Genomic DNA, 25600 nt, shown 5'->3' on the forward strand with positions numbered 1-25600 from the left:
CAGAAAATTTAATGATAAAACTTGGTCTTCAGAATAAGCTGCTATTCATTCATGTACTTTTCTTTCATCACTGATAGGTATTAGTTGATTTTTATCAATTCTAATCACAAGTTCTCAAAGCAGGTTTCTTGGCGAAGAAATATTATCAATGAAAAATAAGAAACAGATTATGAATTATGTCTCGAATGAAAACAAGGGAATGGAACTTTTTTTTTTTAGTATCACATTATTTAGTAAAAACTTTTTTATACGTTAAAAAAAAAAAAAATTTTTTTTAATGTAACCTGGATGTGTCTCCATGACAGTCTTGTGTGAAAAAAAAAACGAGAGTTCTGTCAGTCAAAAGCTATCTACAAAAACTAAACGCTCTAGAAAAAGGGACATTTTACTCACCAGCTTGTGTTGGATGTATTGAATCTGTCGCCCAGAACCCCGAGGTTTTTATAGGATAATGCTCAATGACTAACTCACGAGACGAATTCGAAATACAGGTGTTGCATCAGATAGTAAATAAATAAATGACCAACGTGCTGAATTTAATAAGCAATTAAATCTAAAGTGATAGTGAGACCGATGAAATTGCACGTTAGCATAACGACCAGGTGGTTGAGAACATTCTCTCACGTGTAGAGGCAACTCTTTATGACCTCTTCAAATCTAGCCCCTTACCCTTTGACTCATTTGAGGAACAGATCCTCCTCCACTCTTCGAAAATACAGGAACCAAAATTTGAAAAAATTCAGCGCTAGATACAAATGAGAAAAATTCTGGGTTAATCCGAGTAATAGTGGCTTGCCGGGTATTTCTTTGGAAACAGCAGTTTCCTACAGTATTTTCATCTTACTATAAATGGTTATATACCTCTGAAATGATGTCTGTCAATGGTGGGCAGATTGGTGACTTTTCTGGAAACACCGACTTGAGAAAAAATAAAAAATTTACAAACACCTTGGTAACATGTACTCTCAAATATTGATCGATATTATCCCAATACTGCCAAACATGCAGTCACCTCAATGGCAAAAAAGTAAATCAAGATTTACTCGAATTCATCAATATAAATCACATGCACACACACACATTATATATAATATATATATATGACGTATATATATATATATATATATATATATATATATATATGTATATGTATATATGTATATATATATATATATATAAAAATATATATATATATATATATATATATGTACGTATGTATGTATGTTATATATATATTATATATATATATAATATATATTATATATATATATAACCGATTTGCCTCTGAATCACAACCACAACGTACATTCATAACCTCCCAAATCTTTAAAAGTAAAGTATCACCAATGTTGTTTTTAAGGAAACATAGTTATTGTGGAGAGAGAATCATGACCTGTGTAGCCTTTCATTATGAAACACATTTAGCCAGTCTTCAACGCTAACGGGCTCCTCTAGCTCAATTCTGTCCTTTTCAATCCCCTTCATGAAACATCGCCCCTTTTCGCCTGTTGTCCCCACAGACTAGGTAAATTATACCTAGACCGTGGTTCCCTCCACATACACTACTCCTCGAGAGTGAGATAACAGAGATGTGAACCCCCATTGTCATATTGATGAATGGGTCATTAAGAACTTGAAGCCGATAACAGGTTGCACCTTTGGAAGCTGTACCTAAATGTAACCTTGCAACTGGTTTCTTCTCCGCACAGAATGCCTTACGACTATAATGACACTGGAGAATAGCCTATTCTGAATAGGTAGCATCACACTAAGATGTCCTACTGGATCCAACCAATCAAGCATTCAAGGTCTCACATACATACCCACCTGCCTCCCTTTACGAAGCAATCAGCGGCTGCTGTCTTGATTTCCTTGGGCCATCGTTCACGGTTTCTTGCATAGGGATGGAGGAAGCAAGCATTTTGATGTGACTGTCAGTAGCTTGTTGGAGGGCAGTAGGTATACAAGAACGACTTCCCTTCCCGGCTCCAATGTGCTGGGTGACGGTATGAAAGTTTGAACAAAGTTGAAACTGCCCATCATCCCATGCATCAGTCAGCGAAGTCCCACAACGCAACATGAGGCAGACTCCTTTTGACTTTTGACCGAGTTTCCCTCGTGCTAAGATACCCGATGTCGAAGTAGCCATGGCGACGGCGTAGACAACGGGCATAAGCAGTTCAAGTTCGTTAGTGCAAACGGACACCTGAGAGAGAGAGAGAGAGAGAGAGAGAGAGAGAGAAGAGAAAAAACATAGTAAGTAGATGGCTGCGAAAAAACCTCTCTCACGGCAAATTTTATTCACTGGATGGCCTATAGGGCTACTACGAAAACCGCACTCCACCTGTAGGTACGTGCCATTATAAAATGTAAATCACCAAACAACTGTAAATGAAGCACTAGCGACTAACGTAGCCAAATAAAAAAAAAAAAAAAAAAAAAAAAAGGTTTCAAAACTAGCACGAAGAAAACGAATATGAATATGTAATATATGTGATAAAGACACCAGTTGCTAATGATTTACTGTAATGTATATATTTGCAATATATATATTTGATGGTTCAATAACTTTTGTTAGTTTTAAGCTATATTTTGTAAATATATGTACATTCATATAACAATTTAAATGGAAATTTTGTAATAAAATGAAAAAAAAAAAATTGCTAAATAATGGAAGGATTGAGAGTGCTGCGGTTTATTTACCACAGATGAACAATTGCTAAGCCCACTACAGAACCCACCCTGAAAGTTGAAACTATACATAGCTATACTGAGTGAACCCACCAAGAGCTGAAGCTCTCCGCTGAACGGAAAAATCTATGGTCGAAGAGGCGGCGATAATGTTAATTCAACTTCTCCTATATCAATAGCAAAATCTACAAGTATAACCGTTGTATACGCTAAAATCCTCTTGAATGCGCAAGACAAGGTCTATAGACTTGATGTGAGGGATTGAGTAGTCAGCTTACAGGTAACGTGTTACAGTTGCCTCTGCTCGGATCCGATAGTTTCTGTAACGTTAACATGTTTGGCAGTAAAGCAGGGCTGTCGAAGTGTGGAAATGACGTCACTAATACGGCTTATATTGTCCACATTGTGATTAGGTGTGGAGTGTGGAATCCACACGTAAAAATTTCCACGCCTTTTACTTAAAAAGCGTATGCTAGTTAAAATCTAATAAGAAGTTAAGAAATTTTTTTACTATTCTAATTTATAAGTCTCACACACAAAAATCTTTAAAAATAAATAATTAGTATTATCATTTTTAATTTGTGGATGCGTTTGGATGTTTATCAGATGCATGACTTGACCATTCATTCTTGTGCAAACTAAGACCTAGAATATAAATGAGATCTTGACCGTATGAACTGGCTGGCTCCAGCTCCAACCAGCCCCCGTTACCTATTCAAAATTATTCTTAATCTTGTCCTCAACAAAATCTACATTTATTCTTTTTCATGATACTAGAGAGTATTCTTATTTTGCTAGTGTTGATGGTATATTTGGTGACAAATTATTTTTCAGCGAAGCACTTTACAGCTTTGCAATACAGACTGCAATTTTTGCATGTGAAAATGATTACTGTGCCTGTATAATCAGTTTGGTTATTCTACAACTACTGTGACAAACTTTTGAAAGAAACGGGGTTTAATGATATCATAACTTTAATTCGTATAACGTAAGATCTTAGAAATCATCGGCCTAGTTTACCGGTATAGATAATAGCGCTCATGATTTCGTTGTCAGTTGATATTGCCCTAAATGAATGATTGTGTGTATAACAACGATAAGAGTAAGAAATTATATAATACAGTGGTACTGAAATCTTCATGTAAAATAAATGGTTCAGTACATTAGCCTAGTTCCAGGATACGTTGCCAGCTTACTTTACTCTAAAAAACATAGTTATAACACTTGTGCTTACTATTACATTTGCAGCTTCAAAATATTCTTTATGAAAGTTAATGTAATTATGTAATTGCAATGATACAATAATGATAATTATTTTTTTTAGTTCACGTGGTAGCATATAACCAATAGTGTTGTTAGCCCTAGATAATAGGTCTAGTCATTATATTTATATCAATACTGTCAGATTGACCATCATGATAAATTCATCGATATATTTCATTACGACGATGCGATTAAAATGCTTTATTATATATATATATATATCTATATATATATATATATATATATTGCATTCTAGTACAGTATATTTATTTAACTTATTTTAATAACTATAAACTTGTTGTAAAAGACCTACATTACTTTTTTCGTCGTCCAATTAAATACATAAGTTTCATTTCAATTTTTCATCACCTGTTAAAGGAGTTTCATTCAACTCTTTCATCGTCACATTAAATAAGTTTCATCAACAAATTAAAGAAGTATCGACTGTTGTTGACAAGTTTAGTTTCTTTTACCCTCTCGTCAAAAACACTAGAATAAAAATCTAACTAAATCTTTAAACATTATGAACTAAAAACGGAAAGGGTCGGTGTCTACCCTTATTTATCAGTTAAAAAAAAAATAAAATATTGGCTAGGAATTCGTACCGCTAAGTTTTGAGCACTTACAAGATCACGATAAACAACCAGAGTTCCTACCACTACATCGATAAGTCGAATATATTGCATAACTGGCAACTGTGTTAAAATACCGAACGTGGATTTCCTTAGTGTAGAAATCTGGCAGCCCTGCAGTAAAGTCGTTTCATGCAAACCACCAAGGACCTTAGCCGCACGAAGGTACCTTTTATGAATGTATAATATTTTGACTAAACAGTTCTATAGAAAAGGGAGTATGTAATGATGCAATCTGACAAATTTACTGAGATAACGGGAAATTTGTTGCCTTGTTTGTTTTTACGGTCATCCCAAGGAACTGGACTGGACCCCGGCTAGTTACCAGGTTGGAGTAATTGAAATCTATTTGAAATGTAATTAATTACAGAATTTCGTGCAATTGAAAATGAAATTATAGTAAGTAACTGTAATCTAATTAATTACAGGAGTATGTAAGTTGTAATTTAACTGCAATGAAAAAACTTAACTGGTAAAGGTCTGTCTCCATTCGATGGGTTGCTTATAAGACTTAAATTTGCTGGTGCTCCGCCACTGGTAGCGTATCGCGCGTGAAGGGCACGTCCAGTTCCCGACCGTGTCCTGTGAATAACATGTACTGAACGAGAACCAGACACTCTTTAATTTGCTTCTGGTTTGAATAAATCTCAAAAATAAGAAAACATCTTGTAAACAAACCCACAACAGAAGCGGCTATCAAAGTATAATTTTTTCTACCAACTTGGGAATGATGCTCGAGAAATTTTAAATACGGACTGCCAAGGGAAAGTAATTTTAACTCATTAGGAATACAACAAAACAATGGTAACGCAATAAAAATACCTGTCGAATCATTACGCATCAGTCTAGCGTTTGCTTGGCCAAAATTCTTTTCCTCATTATTGTTACCTCCCTTATTGGCTATTTTTTTACCTTGGAATAATGATTCAACAACTTTAATCACACAAATTATTTTTATATATTCGAAAGTAAGTTGTCCTTAGAAACGAAAAGGTTTGAATGATAAAGCACTACCAAATGATAGCAGCATAGGTCTAGCCTAGGCTATTACCAACCTATGGAAATATAAATGACACCAGGATTTGTTACGTTGAACCGAAAAATAAGAAAAGTTTTCTACGTTTTATATACATGGTCCTAAAATACTATCACCGTGTGTGGCGTTATGACGTCACTTCTGGTGATGTGTTTTTGTAGAACAGTTCTAACACTGCGTCTCCACAGTCCACATCAGAAACTGGAGGGAAAAGAAACAAAAAAAAAAAACACTGATGGCACGGCGTAGACTATATCCTACAGGAGTACCTACATACTGCAGATAATTCTTAATTACTGACAAAATACAGCAGGCGTCATTATGCATTTACAGTAACTTGTTTAAAGGACGAGACTTAACGCAAATATGTGTACCTGCTGGTGACATATATTAAATCTTGGGGAATAGTTGTAGAGCGCTCAATGACTGGAGATTCAAAAGCACTTATCCTAATGGTCTAATTTTCATAACGAAAACGCACACACAATCTAGAGATAAGCTTTGAGTAATCGGTTCTTGAAACTACTTACCAATAACTGAATTTTATCCCACCATATTCTATGAATCTACTATTACAATTTGCTAATGATGTTTGTGCAGTATAGCCTGCGTAATGAACTGCAAGGACAAGTCCTACCTCCGGTGTAGCCTACATTGTACTTCGACTCTTTGTCGGCTTTTCTGTCCTTTAGGAGAAACAGCTCAAACAAAACACCATGAAGAGGGTTCATAGCTATCCGATCCAGGGTTGCCGAAATGCAGAATTTTCTGGGTTTATGCAAAATAAAAAACTCTACGGAGGTTGATCTCGCATTTCAGTGCAGACGAAAATTCGTCGTCTTCGTCTATGCAGAAAAAATTCGCCACTTTCAAGTTACTTACATTTTCTTAAAATTACTTACAAATTTCTTACATTATTAAATTACAAAATTATTGTAAGCTTGCCTGTTGAAAATATGTCAAACTGGCTACGTTTTTAGCCGAGGACAATATTGCTTTCAATGCTTCGATCTTTTGATTGAGGTAATTAAAGATATATTCCCAGACTCTTCAATAGCCCAGAAAATGTCTTTAAAAGATCGAAGGCCACACGCGTAATTAAGGAAATTGGAAAGATATCACAGGAAGTGATTGTAGCTTTAAAGTCCAATAAATTTTCTATTATGATAGATGAGAAAACAGATATCAGCAAGAAAAGACTTGTGCAGTAATAGTTCAATACTTCGACAAGACCAAAGGATCCATAGAGACACGATTACTTGAGCTACTATTATAACACAGGCAACAGTGAAGATGAGGGATCAACGGGGCAACATATGTATAATCTTTTAGTTACCTATTTTAATGAACACCAAATCCCCCTTGAAAATTTAGTAAGATTTGCAGCAGATGGTGCGGGCAATATAATGGGGGTTAATAATTCAAAAACAAAAAACAAAAATAATTCAATCGCAAGTAGACTTAGAAATGCTGCACCTGGTATCACTGTAGTAAGATGTATTTGTCATTCAGCTCATTTATGTGCATCACAAGCTGCAAAAACTCTTCCTCGTGTTAGTGAAGACTTGATTAGAAAGATCTATACCTATTTCTCTCACAGTGTATAAAGGATTCACGAGTTTCAAGAATTTCAAACATTTTGTAATTTGAAACCACACAAATGACTTCTTGTTTCGCTTCTAGGTGGCTTTCGCTGCATGAAGCTGTTGCCCGAGTGTTAGAGCAGAGGAATGCCCTCTCTCTTTACTTTAGGCCTAATATCAACATCGACGCTGATCTCCGACAGCCTTCAAGATCCTGCTGTCCATTTGTATTATTTATTTATCAATAATTTCTTGCTAAAATAACCACTTTTAATCTAACATTCAAAAAAAAAAAAAGGACCCTACCATTCACTTACTCTATGACAGATGTAAAGTCCTCTAACTTGATATCTTGAGATACTATTACAACCATGACAGAATCAAATAGACCCATCAAATGAGGAGCATTTCGTCTCGTTAAATAAAGTTACCTTGGTGCAAGTATAACGCGTGAATTACAAAAACCTCACATCAGGAACAACAGAAAATTAATAGATGATGTCCGTATACGCTGCAGACAATTCATGATAACAGCAGCCGTCCAGATAAGAATGAGGTTACCCTTTGACTCGCACTTACTTAGACTTTGCAGTGCATTGTCAGTATCCAACTGCAATAGTAATGATGTTTTGATGAAGACTCCATCGTTATCAACATTAGCTTCATAAGTACCTCGGATATACTCAGGGGATCTGCAGAAGTTAGATGATGAATGGCGCAACATTCCTAACATCTCTTTCCCCACTGATATAAGACAAACAAATAATCCACAAGATTTTTTCCCTTACTTGTCTCATTTAAGAGATGCTGATGATGAGATGATTTTTAAAGTTCTTCCAGATTTTGTTTTCAACATCTTGGCACTACCGACTTCCAACGCTGATGCAGAGAGGATTTTCTCTCAAGTGAACCTGAATAAAACCAAGACTATAAATAAGCTGCTGACTTCCACTCAGGCAGCGTTGGTGCTCGTATCCGAACAAGTAGAAAGCTGTGGAGGATACTTGAATTTTTATCCTAATCATGTTATGATTAAGGCAATTCAAAGATCCCAAAATTTACCAGATAAGGATAACCAAGAAGTGTAATTGCACTGTGTATGTCTTCTGTATTTCTTCGACAGTGCAATAACCCACTAAGTAATGTAGGATGTTTAATGACCGTGCAGTGCAATAGCATACTGTATTGTTACTTTGCAAATAGTATTTATATATATGCTATAAATAAATTAGGAATCCTGTAATTGTTTTGCTTTAGTTCTTAGGTTTTGTTTATATATATATATATATATATATATGATATATATATGTATGTTCTTAATTACGTTTGTAAATTTACATATAAACGAATTAAAATATGTATATTTTGTACTCCTAAAAATTTGAATGACGAAGTTAATAAATGTCATATATAATAAAAATAATCCGGTGTGCAGGCATCATGAATAACAACCAAGAAACACAACAGAAAGGTTGCAATGGAAAATACATGACAAACTTTTGTTGGTGGGATTCTTTGGTTACTACTCGCAGATATTTGAAATGGAGTGGTGTTAAAAATAACAAAGAAATATTTCGGTTATCCCTCTTGTTTAGAAAACAACTGCTTAAGTGTGCCCTTTCACTATTTAAGAAAACGTGCAGAATGCCTCACGCAGAATGCACGGCAACAATGATCCGATCAGTACCAGCACTTCTTTAAAGGAACCACCATACACTGAACGACTGTCTTTATCGTTCGCAAAAACAGTGTATGGGCTTGTCCACGGTCCGTGGGCTTGTCTGAATGCAAAAGTGGGCGGAGCTTCGTGTCTGAACGATCTCAGCGGAAAACTGTCGCAACCAGGTTGCTGGCTTGCGACTTGAGTCATACACAGGTCTTTCAATGCAGACTTTGACTCTGCCAATATAACGCTATCGCGAGCGCATCTCTTATAGGGATGATGCCGTGTCTTCTCAGGACAAAATCTCTGTTAAGACTGAAATCGGTGCGGAGGTCGTTCTTACTGTCTGAATAGTGTTTGTGTGGGACCACGACAACAATCGTTCAGTGTATGGGGACCTTTAGAGCCAGGAAGTCATGAATTTCCTTTATCTCCCTTCTGAAATAACTACTTAAAGAGATCAATTTCCTTTTACCACCATCGATAGTGGCATCTTTTTACATGTCCCAGTAAATTTATAAAGGTTTCTCATAATCAGCATTCCTTTTATCTTTCCTCACGTAATTTTCACTGTCCCAAAGTTCAGGCATATCCTAATGTGTGTGTGTGTGTGTGTGTGTGTGTGTGTGTGTGTGTGTGTGTGTGTGTGTGTGTGTGTGTAATATGAATTTTTTTCTGAATCCGCTAGTGCCTGAGGATGTTTGGCAATTATAAACTCAACGATCAAGCGAAGATGCAGTGCATTACTATACCCAGCAACAGTTCACCGTGCAAATTACCTATTTATTTTCTTTCTGTATTTCATAATACTTCCTCCATGTTCTTTGGAAGCTCGATTTCTAAATTAATGGTCCATGTAAACAACCACAAAGTTAGGTATAAACTGTATGCTGATGATACTCGGTTCTGTTTGCCCCTCTAACGGTAGATGCCATTAGTACTACTGATGCAATAATGAATGAAAGATATATATATTATATATATATATATATATATGTATACACACACACACATATATATACATATTATATAATATATAAGTATATATATATATTTATATAATATTTAAAATATACATAATATATAATATTAATATATATAAAATGGATGTCGGCGAAGAAACTAAAACTCGATGAAGACAAAACTGAGTGTATGTTATTTGGATCTAATAGTGCACTACGAAAATATGAATACTAACTAAAAAGAATAACTATTGGCTCGTCATCCATAAACATTGTAGCAGCAGTGAGGAACTTAAAAGTATTTAATGATAATAAATTGCCGATGAAGAACCATACATTGCATATTGTAAAAACCTGTAAGTTTAACATTAGAAGATACTCGGACAACAGCAATTTGTAACCAAATACTCGAAAATTGCAAGTAGTACATACATAGCAGCCAGATTAATAAAAATGATTACGTTACCGTGACAGAATAATCCCGCCACTAATCGAGTTACATTGGCTCCCAGCAAAAGCAAGAATACAAAATAATTCTTACAGTCTTAAGCGCTAAAATATGATGAACGAAAATATCTGAGAAACTGCTTAAGCTTCTTTAGACCTGAAATGAATACTATTGTGATCAGACATGCAAGTGAAGCATATATAGGCTATTTGAACCTAGAACAAATTGTATGTTCAGAGAGGTTTTGAACATTGCGCACCAACTCTATACAACAAAATACCGCCTGAAGATCATACAAGAAGAAAGAAAATTTTAAAAAAGAAGTAACTCTCCTATTCTAATAGCAGGAGCTACGATACTGACGAGAAAACACTAAAAGACAATTATAAAATATAAGAAACAACTTATTTTGAAAACATACATGGGTCCGCCAGAGAGGGAATCGTCTCTGTGGAGGACTGTACATAAAACACACACATATATACATACATATATTCTCGAGTATGTATATATATACAGTATTTATGTCATTTTACTAGACTTGGATGTCACGTGTCTAGAATTTCATCGTATGTTTCTATTAACTTTTTTGTATCTATTCGTGGCATGATTTGGAAACTTCAAATTTTATGAAGGTCCAAAGCTCGGTTATTGATTGTAAACGATTTTTTACGATACTGGTATATTGAGAGTAATCTTTACTGGGATTTTATTTTTTTTATTTTTTTTCAATGTCACCTTGATCACTACTACTTCGGGAATTTTCTAGTTGGGAAAACCTAATAAAATATGGATGTGATAATGTTTCAGCATCAACCAAGGACATCATCAGGATATAAACTAATATGTATCGTAAATGATTAAAGTGCAAAACCATTAAATCTTTCAAAATTCTCTCGTGCGCGTATTTTGTTTTTAAAGCGAGGGACAACTTTAAACATTATTGGATGCACCAAACAAAAACTTCCTTCAGTTTTCTTCTGAAGATTGAAAAAAGAAACCCACAAAATTACTGTGTATAACGAGTTTACTCACAAGAATTAAAATGTAAAACAAAATGTAAATTCTTATAAGTAAACACGTTATGCACAGTAATTTTGTGGGTTTCTTTTTCATTATTGGGTGCAGCGGACGGTACACTGTTAAAAGTATTTTTGTTTAAATTAATTACAGATTAATGTTAATTTCCTATGGAAAGAATATACTGCACTACATAGGTAAACTTCCGAGTCAATAGACTTACATTTATAATGGTACAAAACAAGAATAATTTCGGTTAGCAGCAAAAGAAACCAAAACTATAGTGTTTCGGTCATGTGACCCTTTACGATATTCACAGCTGGCGACGAACCTGTCGTCAAGCATTTTACTGGCGAAAATATGAATACATTCCTGTCGTTTATCTTGAGAATATGAATACATTCCTGTCGTTTATCTTGAAACTTTATTATAATTATTCCGGTTCTTATCGCGTCAGATCTGGTGACCATTTGCATTTGGGATCAACCTCTTTCACCTTGAAATGTTAAACGATGTGCTTTTAATGAGTATATAAGTTATCACCAAAAAAAAAAAGTTAAGTATATCTTACTTTAACCACACCACTGAGCTGATTACAGCTCTCCTGAGGCTGGCCCGAAGACTTAGATATTTTTACGTGGCTAGGAACCAATTGGTTACTTAGCAACGAAACCTACAGCTTATTGTGGGATGCGAACCACATCGAGAAATGAATGCCAACACAATCAAACACACATACATGTCCACACTTATATATATAAAGGTAATGCCTCGGAGGAAAATGAAAACACGAGAACTGCCGAGATCTTTCGGGTCTTAACGACCCTTTACAACATGGCATCACGTTTTATATATTTCGTGATCAAGTTATTCACACACATATATACATACATCGAGCCACAGTTGACCTTTAATATCTAATTCGATCTACCTCGGAATTAATATATTTTCATATATGTTAACCGAAAGGGAATTTTTTAATCGATAAGAAATTCATCGGCTCACGGGCGCGAACCATGAAACCAACAATTTGTTGGTTCCATGCCATGCAAGCCTGGTTCCATGGTTCACGCCCGTAAGCCGACGAATTTCTTGTCGACTAAAAAATTCCCCTACGGTTAACATATATGAAAATATATTAATTCCGAGGTAGAGTGAATTAGATATTAAAGGACAATGTAGTTCGATGTATGTATAGGAATTACGGTAATGCATGACATATATATATATATATATATATATATATATATATATATATATATATATATATATATATATATATATGTGTGTGTGTGTGTGTGTGTGTGTGTGTGTGTACAAAATCTTCTGTTTACATGTACAATTGTAATAACGGCAATGGCCTTTAACTCCTAAGTTTCTCCACACTTTTTGGATACGTTTGTCACTAGGTGTAGGACAAGATGATGAGAAAGCGAAAGCTGCTTGGTGAATGATCAGGAAAACGCATTCGCCGTTATTTAACCTGTTCTTGCTCAGCTTATTACTATTTCTAAATCCATCCTGACTGCTCCCCGCCAAAGTTGGAGTAGCAAACCTGGCGGGTCTGTTTTTTGCCTTGTCCCGTCTCCACCTTGTCGACCAATTGCTTTTGGTGCCTTTTTAATGATATATGGTCAGTTTTACTATTCCTTCCAATGAAAATATTGTAAATAACGTACATACATGTGTTTTTTGTTTGTATGGTGTTTTTACGTTGCATGGAACCAGTGGTTATTCACCAACGGCTTTACGTGACATCCGAACCACGTCGAGAGTGAACTTCTATCACCAGAAATACACATTCTCTCACACCTCAATGATTTATCAATATGGCTAAGTTCTGTGTACCCTATGATTTTGTCATGCTAACTGAGAAACCCAAGCATATTTCTTGTAATATATCAGACCTCTTCACGCATGTTCCAGCTATCATTAATTCCAAGGTCCGTGAGTATATAGGCACTTCCGACCATCGTTCCACTGAGGTGGAGATATCTGCTAATCAGTATATATTCCTAATGCTACTATTGGAAAAGCGATCTGGCTGAAATTTACAGCCAATTATGGTCTCCTTGCTGAAGCCTGTCAAGTACTACTTAATATCTAAAATGCTAAATGACCCAAAAAGAAGTTGAGTGAAGTTCCGAGGGCTATTTCAGCATGGTAGGTCCCCAGAAAGGTCTTCAAGATAGGGGCAAATGACCATCTATGGTTTAATGATCCATGTAGACGAGCTTACCATGACAAAGAGACCAAATTCAACAGATGGAGGCGAAATCTTTCACATGAAAACTACATATTTACCATATTTCCGAGAGAAATTACAGTAATTCCTTAAAGATGAAACTCAAAGAAATGACGGCCTTATTTGCGGAGGACCAAATAGGCATTTTATATCTGCTCCTCTTTCATCCCACCACTACTAACAGAAATAGGTAGATTGGTTTCCTGAAATTTGCCATCTACTACCTAGTCTTACAAAATGTGCATTTGCTCTAAGGATGTTGGGAAAATTCTGGATAATCTTGGTGGTTTTTTTACTTTTTCGTAAGAATGTTTCTAACGTCTCCCAAGTTATGTAAAATCTTATCTAATGTATATGGCTTATAGCTGAAATAATGATTTATAGATTCAATAGATCTTTATGATGATATAGTGCCTTTGCTGATGAGCGGAAGCTTAGTAATACATTTCCTGTTCCAGTACCTACAGGCCATTTTCTCTTCCCCCTGTGCCCTCCAAAGTTGCAGAAAAACTTATTTTTAAGCCACTATACAAATAAATGGAATCCAAAGGATTGTTAGCTAATAGTTAATAAGCATACTGGAAGCAGTTAGGTATCTGCAATGCTCTTTTAGATTTAACATACCAACTGTAAGAGACTCTGATGAGGGTTTTGAATGTAGAGTAATTCAAAAAGATTTTAGTGCTACTTTTCATTTAAAACATCATGAGGCACTTATTTTTAAACTTCAGAATCTTGGAGTGGTTAGGTGTTCAACAATTACTTCAAGATTTCCTTACAGGTAGGCAGCAATGGTTCCTGCTGGTGGGATCCTTTATGAACAAAGACCTATTGTGTCTAGAGTTCCACAGGGTAGCATTTTTGGCTCACTGTTATTTTCTAGCGCATGCAAGTGATATGGTTGTTGGTCTGGAAAACAAGATTGTTCTGTTTGCCAATGATACAACGTTTTTGTATGTAGTAAAGTCTTTACTTGAATGAAACTGTCTTCAGTCTCAATTGTAACATGGAGCGTATTAATGAGTAGGGTAGTCGGCGGGGTATAAGGCTGAACTCCATTTAAATGGAAATATGATTGATTTTTGGATATCACACTGATTTTCCTTCTTATCCTTCCCTTCAAGTGCATGGGATTCTGCTTAACGAGTCTGAAGCTTTGACTATACTTGGTGTAACTTTTGGCTCACATCCTTGCTTTGAGAAACTCCTAATGTAAGTGTCAGCAAATGACGCACACAAGTTAGGTATTATATGTAAGACCTCATATCATACTATAATGGGTGTTATGTTCATCTGTCTGTCAGTTATTCAATCACGGCTAAACGGCTCGATGGATTTAAACTAAACTAAAACTATTGGATATGGTTTTGATCAAGGATGGTTTATAGCCTTATATATACTAGTTGACCTACCTGGTGCTGCCCGGGAAAACTACGAACTCGTGCAGTTTTCTGAAGACAGATCCTTGCACAAGTCTCCACTGCTTTGATGTGCAGTTTATTTCACACAATCGATAAAAGGTCTGACTATTGTTGAAAGGGAGACAGGCTTATGTTCAGTGGAGATGATTTTTCTCTTCTAAGAGAAACGTAATTTCCACTTCCCCTTCCCCCTTAACTTCCCCTCACCCTCCCATTCCTCTTCCACCCCCAATTCCACCTCCCCATCCCTCTTTCCTTCTTTTTCCATCGCCCTCCCCCTTTCCTTTCCCCCTTCCCTTCTTTATCCGTCGCCTTCCCCACCCCTCTCCCATGTACTTCTCTCTCCCTCTTCCCTCCCCCCCCTGTAACCTGTCATTCATAGGTTTTTTCAGGCAGTGCCAGGTAGGTCAGCTCGTATTTATAACAATGATAAAATCTACACAATTTATTTGAGGTAATCTGTCCTAAATTTACTAGAATGTGGTCCGCTGGTGTGGATGTTTCTTCTGCCAGAGATTTATCTCTTTTAGATGGAGTGGATCGTGGTACTATAGTAGATTCATATCAACCGTGCATCTGATGTCTAGACCAGTCCCTTATGACGCTCCTGATTGGCTGTTGATAAGCCAATCACGGGGCTGGAAACTCTCAGTCTCTCTCGAGAGTTCACATAGGCTATCAACAGCCAATCAGGAGCATCGTAAGGGACTGGACTAGACATCAGATGCACGGTTGATGTGAATCTACTATAGCAGGTTTGTTTCCAGACATGAGCAGTTTTTAATAAGTTGTATTTTAACAGAAGACTTGTGCAATCACAATTAATCCCTCATCCTCTTTTCCAGCACAGAACGACTACATTTGCTGACCGGTCTCCTTGAGTATGTTGGGCAATTAGAACCTCAAGATGCAATGCATTACTACCCTGACACATTTGTACTTGTATACTAATAAATTATTTATATTTTGGTCTATTTATCGACTCATTTATTAACGAATTATTTTTTATCCTTTTTTAATAACTGATCTCTTCTTTCTGTATTTCCTATTAACTTCTGTAAGTTCTTTCAAATAAATACCATATTCTTTGGAAACTTGATTTTCAAGCCCTGGACCAGAGATCAAAGATATATAAACAGTTGAAAAAACCACTCCAAACTTCGTAATGCTGCGTCACCTGAGGAAATATTGGTGACAATGCTCATACTCCTAGAGACTGAGAAAGGGTTTTGGGGGTGAGGGAGGCATTGAAAACTTTCATATGTGAGGTGAGGGGTCGAATTGGATGGTTGGATGCCATGGGAGGGTTGTAGCTGTAAGGCTGTTTACAAGAAGACTCGTCCAGAGAAAGTGTTGTTATGGAAGCATATAATGGTAAAACTAGAGAAACTACTGAGGCCCTCTAGTTCAGCAACTAACCTGTTTATGTGCAATACATATGGGTGCCGTGTTTAGTACCACCCCCTTGGGGATGAAAGTAAAATATAATAAAAGACAGTAAATATAATAACATAAAAGAAATACAAAGATAAAAACATGAAGAAAAGGCAGTAAATATTTGAATCAGTGGGAATCAGGCCACAGCAATGCTCTTTGATTTTACATAAGTGACTTGCCAAGCAATTACATCGCTGAAAGCTTTCTACCTTGCCAGTCCAAAATTCAAATTTTGTAGTGGTGCTGCCATTGCTAGTGTAGGTGAACAGGACCAGCCCAGTTTTGGGATCATTAGGTATGAAAAAGCAGAGCCTTACAATTTGTTTTCTGTCGGCTATACCCTTACCTGCAGAGGTAGAGGATAGTGACTTGGACAAGGGAGGCTTTTTTTTTTTTTTTTTTTTCAAGGGAATGGTGTAACCTTTCTTTAAAACTTTGACTACCCAAGACACCCAACCAGTCTGCAGCAAAATCTTCAGTGAGTACAGGACAGTCTTCAATCTTCCTCGCCAGAGTTCCCACTGTCCAATCTAAAAGCTAGAAATTTCAAGGACTTTGAATAAATTTCTGACCAGATGATCCAACTCCGGTGACGAAAACATAACTTTCGCCGCAGCAAAAGCAGGCTATTGAGAAGCTTCAATCAAACAATGGTGTAAAAACGGTACCTATATTTTAAGGAGCTTGGACGGATGGAAGGCAAAGGATACCTTTCCTAGTTCCCTCTTGGTATCCAAACATTCGTCTATTTCTCAAAGAACCCTCTTGGATGATGAAGAAAGAACTAACTTAATAAGAGGGGCAGTACTGTCACTATAATAATTACTTCAAAACAACCATGCATTTGGACAGGGTTGGCAAAAACCAATGGTTTTTTTTAACCAAACACCTTGGTTTTATGGTTTAAACCATGGTTTTTTTTGGTTTAAACCATGAAATATGGTTTTATACGGTTTTTTTCATTTTTTTGTGCTACTAGGTACGGTTTTTTTATGGGTTTATTTCATTTTTGTGCTACCCAGTATAAAACTAAAGCAATTTTAATGATAATCATACATTTCTGTGGCCCTATATGTATTTGACATACAAATATGATATATCCATACACTTTAAGAAGGATTAACAAAATATAATAGTTCCATTATCTGTATGGCCAAAATTAACAATCTCCATATATATATCTCTTAGAACACTATGGTTGAAGTCCAAATTTTTTGTTTAATGCAATACTTCAAACAACTGCATATGAGAGAGAGAGAGAGAGAGAGAGAGAGAGAGAGAGAGAGAGAGAGAGAGAGAGAGAGAGATGCTTTAGTGTTGTGGATATGTCATGTCTAATACCTGTATCTGGTTTGTTAACAAGTTTGAATCTGATTGAGTCAAATATCAAGTTACCAATTTACCATTTTAAGGGTTATATTTTTATTAATGAACTTTTCTGACTTTCTATATTCAAAATGGTTTTTATTTATTACATCTAAAAAATTAAATAAATACCAGATTTAAATAGCAGATTAATATGATTACATGATCATGGTCATTTAATCATGAATATGGCTAGTTGGCAACTGTAAGAACACTGCCAAGCTAGTGCTACTGGCATGTTACTCTAGTCATGGTAGACTACAATCACTCTGTGGTTGTTTTTCAATAATGTGCATGACTGCAAGTGATCATAGTGCTGAAAATAACTGATCAACATGACAGGTAGAAAAACAGACATCATTTGGAAATTTTATGAAAAAAAAAGTGGTGGAAGGCAGAAAGGGTTGTGGAGCTTTTGCAAAAAATGCCACAAGGCAATGGGAGGGCAAATAGCAAGAATGAAGGCTCATTACAGTAATTGTGTTGCCTTGGAAACTGGCGATGAAATTGGTAAGTAATGTGTTATGGTAAGATGTTATGCTTCAGGGGGTAATTAATTGTTATTTTAATTATGCTAGACTAGGAAACAGAAATTGACACTGATGGACTAAACTATAATTTTAAATCCTTGGAAATAATATCAAGTAGGCTAGGTTAGATACTTTTGATATCAGAACCCTAGGCTAATAATTTAACGAGTAAAGTTTGGACTAGGCCTAACTTCTGAATCAATAGTACTAAAATAATTACTCACTTGGAAGAAATTTGTGATTTTCGTAGAGAAACTTACAAAAGCTATTAGATCAGGCTACCAATAAAGATAATACTGGGGTATGTTTTTAAGGCCAGTCAGACACAATGCAGTCTGATTTTACGATTCCATCTGAATGCATACACTTGGCCTTGAATTAGGTAGTTGATAGTCATCCTCCATTTACAGGTAATCTATAAATCTCTTTTTCTATAATAAGGATAAATCTCTGACAGCAATTGCATGCATCTGCAGGTTAGCCAAAAATATATATTACCTAAAATAAAAGTTATAAAGGAAACATGAAGACCAAAAAATATAAAAAAAAACATAAAAACCCAAAAAACCAGGGTTTTTTTGACTGGTTTAAACCATGGTTTAAACCATTTGGTTTAAACCGCCAACCCTGCATTTGGTATCCAGCCCCGTCTGTTACAACGCTTCGTATTGGCTAGTGATGAGCCAGTCACAGGGCTGAAAACTGACCAGTACCTACCCAGCATTCAGAGGGTACACATCTCCAATCCAACCTCTCCTGACTAATATGTCATCCAAAAGTTATAACTTTCATTACACCTCAGTTTTATCCTAAGAAAAGTAGTGTTTCCCAATTTCATCACTAAACATCGTCAAGCCAATGACTGAAGGAATACAATTATATTATGAATTATGTACTTCAGTAAACTTAATGCTAAAATATGTACATATACTATAGTGAAATAAACTTGAAATTTTTAATATAAAATATATTCTTTATGAAAATAACAGGCATAAAAATAAGAATATTCAAATGAGCGGGGATTCATGCAGACAATAGCCTCCCCCAGCCGTAAAAGAATAAAAGAATATACTTTATATTAAAAATTTCATGTTTATTTCATGATACATATTTTAGCATTAAGTTTACTAAAGCATATAATTTATATATCATTATAACCCTTCAATCATTGGCTTGACAACATTTGGTGATGAAACTGGCTAGGAAACACTACTTTTCTTAGTGTAAAACTGAGGTATTATGTAAGTTATAACTTTTGAGAGAGACGTTACTCAGGAGAGGTCGAGTGGAGATGTGTACCCTCTGAATGCTGGGAAAAAACTGGTCAGTTTCAAGCCCTGTGACTGGCTCATCACTAGCCAATCAGGAGCGTCATAATGGCCGGGCTGGATACCAAATGCGTAGAAGCCAGAACACTCGGAGGGGCAGGTTCTAAGAAATCCGGAAAGTTGGCTGGAAAGTAGCTAAGAAGAGTTGAATAAGCAGAAGATGGGGCTGAGTCTTGTTTGGCTTTTTCTTCATCATATGAAATCGGTGAAATGGAAGTTTCTTCGTTCTTGGGAACAGGCTTTTTTCTTTAAATCTCCCATTAAGGGGCGCAAAAGCTTGATCCTCGAGCCAATGTAGAAGGAGGAGGCAACAGTGGTACCAAGTGGCCCTCAGTTGGTGGCGACTGTTCCACATCTGGCACCAAGCTCCCCACAACTGGTGCTGAGCCCACGGAAGTTGACACTGAATGAGCAGGAGTGGAATACTGTGGCACTGTAGTTGGTGCCAAGCACCTAGGTGGAGACTGGCACTCAGAAGTGAGAGTCCACTTATGCTGAGGGTCTGAGCATTTTGGTGCCAAAGTGAGTGCTCAAAAGATCTGAGAGACTGGGCTGTCCCATGAAGAGCGCCGAGAACATACTGAAGGAACATCAGGATGCAGAACCATAAAGCGGCAGGAGGAGAGATGTCTTCGACTGCAGAATGCCTTTTATGAGGTTGGGAGGAAACAAAACTGTGCTGATGGTGCCACTTGTCATGTGAGGATATGTTGGTGTCCAAAGATACATGCACACCACTGTCAAATAAACCTTTTCAATGGCGCTCTGTCGCAACCTGGAAGTAAACAACAGGCTTGATGGAGGGTGTGACTGCCTGTGGGTAACCACACCAGCCTCCCTTGGACCTCTGGTAAGTCTTCTCCCTGGTGCAAGGGAGTGGGACAATGACCTTCATCTAGAAGAACTGGTGGGATGGACAGCCGCCCAGGGGCGTCATTTCAGATTTTTGCTGGGGGGGGGGGGTTGGGGGGGGGGGGCCAAAGAAAGCCAGTTTGGCGAACGAAGCGAGCCTAATCAGCTAGGGGTTTTATGATTTTGAGCTATTTTATGTGTTTTTTGAAGCCACATGAGCAAGGTATTTCAGCAAATATTATATACTCCACTAATGTTTGTTTAACTCATCATCACTGGTAGCTAGTAGACAGACAAGGATCAAGATATGTAATATTTCTGAGAAATTTCATATATCTATGATTGCACATTTAAAAAAGAAAACATGCTGTTACTTCTTTTGGGGCTTGCAGGGTGAGGGGGCAAGTTGAGGCTTGGGGGGGGCAGTTGCCCCCATCCAGCCACTCTCCCCCCTCTCCTTAAATGATGCCCCTGGCCTGCAGCCACCTCCTCAGGCACTACAACTAACACTTTTCACTGCACTACCACTCATCACCTCATCAGCAAAAGCTCTAAAAATGGAATTTTCATTAAAAAATAAAATTTTATTGCATAATTACCAAACAATTATACAGCTGTAGGTTCCCTACGAATGGCAGACAATAGATTCAAAACTTTCGCGGTGGCGCCGCCATCGCAGATGTAGGTGACGTCATCTCCCTCCATTCAAGGGAGCTACAGGTACAACTGCCCAGGTAACATCAATTCTTTCTGCCCAGCCATCCACCTGTGGGGAGGAGGGAGGGCTTTGATTAATAATTGTTTGGTAAGAATGCAATAAAATTTTATTTTATAATGAAAATTCCATTTTTATTGCAGTCTCTTACCGAACATCTCTTTAACGGAAGAAGTCTGGGGAAATCTACAAGCAAGTCGAGGAGATCTGGGAACCATTCTTTCCTTGGCCAGAATGGAGCAACAAGTGTTAGCGAAACATTTTTGTGGAATGACACTTTGTTCAGCACCTGTCTTATTAGGCCGAACGGGGGAAAGGCATATGCTTCCAGGCCCGACCAGTCTAGTAACATTGCGTCAACTGACCGTGCAAGAGGGTCCGGGACTGGAGAGCAAAACAGCGGAAGGCGGTTGTTCCTCGAAGTTGCAAAGAGGTCTATCATCGGCTTTCCCCAAAGTTTCCATAGGTCTAGGCAGACCTTCGCATCAAGAGTCCATTCCAACGGCAGTACTTGATGACGGCGACTTAGTTCGGCCGCCAACACGTTCATTTTCCTCTGAACAAATCGAGGGATCAGCGTAACTTGAAATTGTCCTGCCCACAGAAAATGACAATTTCTCCAAAATTGCATATTTCCTAACTATATAAACCTGAGGTCCTTTTACAATAGGAAGGTTACTAGCGGCAGCTGGATAGGTCGTAAGCTTTCGAACAAGGGGTTCGGTAGTTAACTGCTTGTCCGACAGTGCGAGCGCCTCGCAACTGGGAGGAGAAGAATCATTTTTGCTTTAGGCCCAAGCAAAAACTGCAGAGTGAGGGGTGGCATGAGGTGGGACTATGTGTAAAAGGACCTCAGGTTTGTATAGTTAGGAAAAATGAAATTTTGGACAAATTGTCATTTGTTCCGACACGGGATACAAGCCTTTCGGTCCTTTTACAATAGGAAGACTCACTTCTTGGTGGGAGGAATCTGAGTCTTTTGTGAACAGACTGGTGTTCGCCCAACCTTGGAATGCCTCCCTGGTCGTAAGAGCGAGGGAGGGATCCAAGCCTCTGTCCGATTGATCGGGGTGTGCACCGCAGGATCAATGGTCAGACCTCTGGATCAAATACTAAGAGAGAGGCAAGCGTATCTCTTCGTACCAGCAAGTAAGAACAAGTTCCTATTTGCAAGAGGCAACATAAAGTTATGGGTTTGTCTCTTGTTGGCATCCACTTCCCCCCCCCCCCCTTGTAGGAGGAAGTGGTGGATATTCTGCTCCTATCCCTAGTGAAAGGGATAGGATGGGGCTCTGTCATATAGCTCACCTGCATCTCGTCCTTATCCAGCATAGTGACGACCGTAACCCTCTGCCCACAGGTAGAGGAGGAGAAAAAGATGGGAAGAGAAGCCAGTCACACTCTCATTCACTCATCCATTCTTACAGTCACACCAGGACTCAATGCTGTTTCAGCCTGCGTGGGTCTGGGTTAGCTACACAACATGTTGAGCAGCCACCAAGGGTCCCAAGGAAAAGGTATCCAAGGACCTGTGGGCAATATCCCGAAGGTAGAAAGAGGTGAAGGTAGTCTGGTTGGCCCAGACCCCTGCCTTCAGGACCTGCGCCACGGAGAAGTTCTTGCGGAACGCAAGGGAAGGACCAAGGCTCCTGACTTCGTGGGCTCTCGGACGGAGCGTACGGATGTCGTCACTATCATCAGCCTCGTACGCTCTCCTGATCACCTCACGCAGCCAGAAAGCAAGAGTGTTCTTGGATACTTCTTCCTTGGTTACCCCGGTGCTAACGAAGAGGCGTCGACACTCAGGCCTGAGGTGTCGAGTTCTCTTCAGGTAGCGCCGTAGCGCCCTCATAGGACAAAGCAGCATCTCATCCGCATCATTATCAGTGAAGTCCATTAGGGAGGAGATTGTGCAAGACTCGAACCTGTCGTCAGGGATCGACGGTTTCTGAGTCTTCGCAACGAAGTTCGGGACAAAATCGAGCGTCACAGATCCCCATCCCGTGGAGTGTCGTACGTCGAAGGATAGAACATGAAGTTCCCCTACTCTCTTCGCCGATGCCAGGGCCAGCAAGAAAAGGGTCTTGAGGGTCAGATCCCTGTCTGACGACTCTCGGAGTGGCTCGAAGGGTCTTCGAGTCAAACTCCTAAGGACGAGAGTCACATACCACTCAGGGGGCCTGAGTTCCCTGGGTGGGCAAGACCTTTCAAAGCTCCTCATGAGCAAGATCCCGAACGAGTTCGAAATGTCCAATCCCCTCAGTTTCAGAACTAGTGCCAGGGCGGCTCTATATCCTTTCACTGTGGGGACTGAGAGGAGCTTCTCTCGGCGAAGAAAATCGAAGAAAAAAGCTACCTGCTGAAGAGTGGCTCTGAAAGGAGATAGACCCTGTCTACGAAACCAACCACAGAAGACGACCCACTTCCCCTGGTACACAGCTGCAGAGGACTGACGGACGTTTCCAGCCATCTCTGTTGCTGCGCTACGAGAAAAGCCTCTCGTTCGCAAGATATGGTGGATAACAGCTAGCCATGAAGTTGTAGAGACTGGACTGCTCGGTGGTACCATTCTATGTGTGGTTGGGCAAGAAGGTTGTGCCAATGGGGAATCTCTCTCGGTTCTCCTGCGAGTAGAGCCAGCAGGTCCGGATACCAAATGGCCTGGGGCCATTTGGGAGCCACCAGGATCATCCTGAGATTTGGGGTGGTCAGCACTCGACTGATCACCTTGCAAATCAGGCTGAACGGGGGAAAGGCGTAAACGAAGAGGTTGTCCCACGGGTGTTGAAGAGCGTCCTCTGCAGCTGCCCATGGGTCTGGCACAGCTGAGAAGAAAACCTGAAGTTTCCTGTTGTGCCGGGTGGCGAACAGATCCACAACTGGTTGCCCCAACAGGTCGAAGAGCCTTTCCGCCACGTCCTGGTGTAGGGACCATTCGGTTCCTATCACCTGATCCCGACAGCTGAGCTTGTCTGCTACTATATTCCTCTTCCCTGGAATGTAGCGTGCTGACAGCTCTATTGAATGAGCCTCGGCCCACTTGTGCACCTGCTGTGTCAACTGGTACAACGGGAGAGACACTAGGCCCCCCTGTTTGTTGACGTAAGCCACTACCGTGGTGTTGTCGCACATCAACACCACTGAGTGTCCCATCAAGCGGTCCTGGAACTCTTGGAGAGCGAGAAACACTGCCTTGAGCTCTAGGACATTGATGTGAGGGTGCTTGTCGCAATCGTCCCACACTCCCGAAGTCAGCAACTCCTCCAGGTGTGCACCCCATCCCTCGTTCGATGCGTCTGAGAACAGCAGCATCTCCGGGAGGGGGGGGGGAGGGGGAGTGTGTAGAGGCACTCCTCTTAAGAGGTTCCTGTCGTCGAGCCACCAGGCTAGGTCCTACCTTACCTCCAGCGTGAGGGACACGGGGAAGTAAGGTGGATCTGTCGCCTGTGACCAACTCTCCTTTAGTCTCCACTGAAGAGACCGCAGGTAAAGACGCCCGTGAGGGACTAACTTCTCGAGAGACGACACGTGGCCGATCACGACTTGCCATTGCTGAGCTGCCTGTTCCTGCCAAGACAGGAACTGGTTGGCTGCCTCCCTGAATCTGCTGATCCGCGAGTCTGCGGGGAAGACTCACCCTGCTACTGTGTCGATCAGCATACCCAGGTACTTCATCCTCTGCTTGGGTTCGAGATCGGACCTCTCGAAGTTCACCACGATCCCCAGATCGCGGCAAAACTTCAGTAGTCGATCCCTGTCCTGCAGCAACTGCAAGCGGGAGCTCGCCAGGATAGCCAATCGTCGAGATACCTCAGAAGACGTATCCCGTGCGAGTGGGCCCAAGCAAACACCAGAACACCTGTGGGGTGGTTGAGAGACCGAAGCAAAGTGCCCTGAATTGGTACACCGTCCCATCGAGGATGAAGCGGAGGTACTTTCTGGAGGATTGATGGACGGGTATTTGAAAATACGCGTCCTTCAGATCCACTGAAAGCATGAAATCGTTCTCCCTGATGGATTCGAGCACAGAACGTGCCGTCTCCATCGTGAGTCTGGCGAACGAATCGGTTCAGGGGAGAGAGATCTATCACCGGGCGCCAGCCCCCGTAGACTTTTCCACCAGGAAAAGACGGCTGTAGAAGTCCAGTGACTGATCTGTGACGATCTCTACAGCTCGTTTGCTCAGCATGGACTCGATCTCCTGTCGTAGCGCCACGTCCTTCGATGAACCTGGAATGTAAGTCTGCAGTTGGACCGGGTTGGAGGTGAGGGGTGGCCGAGATTCGAAGGGTAATAGATATTCCTCCCAAAGGACATCTACTATCCAGGTCTCAGCGCCGTAGTGCTGCCAAGTTGCCCGAGGGGGAACGCCGTCCCTAGCGTTTCCCCCCTTTCTTCGACTTCTTCCC

The 25600-nt window shown here is 39.3% G+C and overlaps 1 protein-coding gene and 1 long non-coding RNA gene across 3 annotated transcripts in view; one reads left to right on the forward strand and one right to left on the reverse strand.

Annotated features, from left to right (window-relative positions):
• Positions 1-2225, reverse strand: part of LOC135197038 (uncharacterized) — a 5748-nt gene extending 3523 nt beyond the window's left edge. Inside the window, exon 1 of one of the 2 annotated variants that reach the window (XR_010310540.1) lies at positions 1828-2225. This is a non-coding gene — a long non-coding RNA (uncharacterized LOC135197038). The remainder of the gene's footprint in view (positions 1-1827) is intronic. The other variant, XR_010310538.1, reaches the window with a different exon arrangement.
• The window catches only part of LOC135198198 (protein psiR-like), a 379223-nt gene that overhangs the window by 172210 nt on the left and 181413 nt on the right, over positions 1-25600 (forward strand). The gene's annotated exons all lie outside the window — the stretch shown is intronic.

This window comes from Macrobrachium nipponense, chromosome 23, assembly GCF_015104395.2.
Source record: "Macrobrachium nipponense isolate FS-2020 chromosome 23, ASM1510439v2, whole genome shotgun sequence".
Classification (NCBI taxonomy): domain Eukaryota; kingdom Metazoa; phylum Arthropoda; class Malacostraca; order Decapoda; family Palaemonidae; genus Macrobrachium; species Macrobrachium nipponense.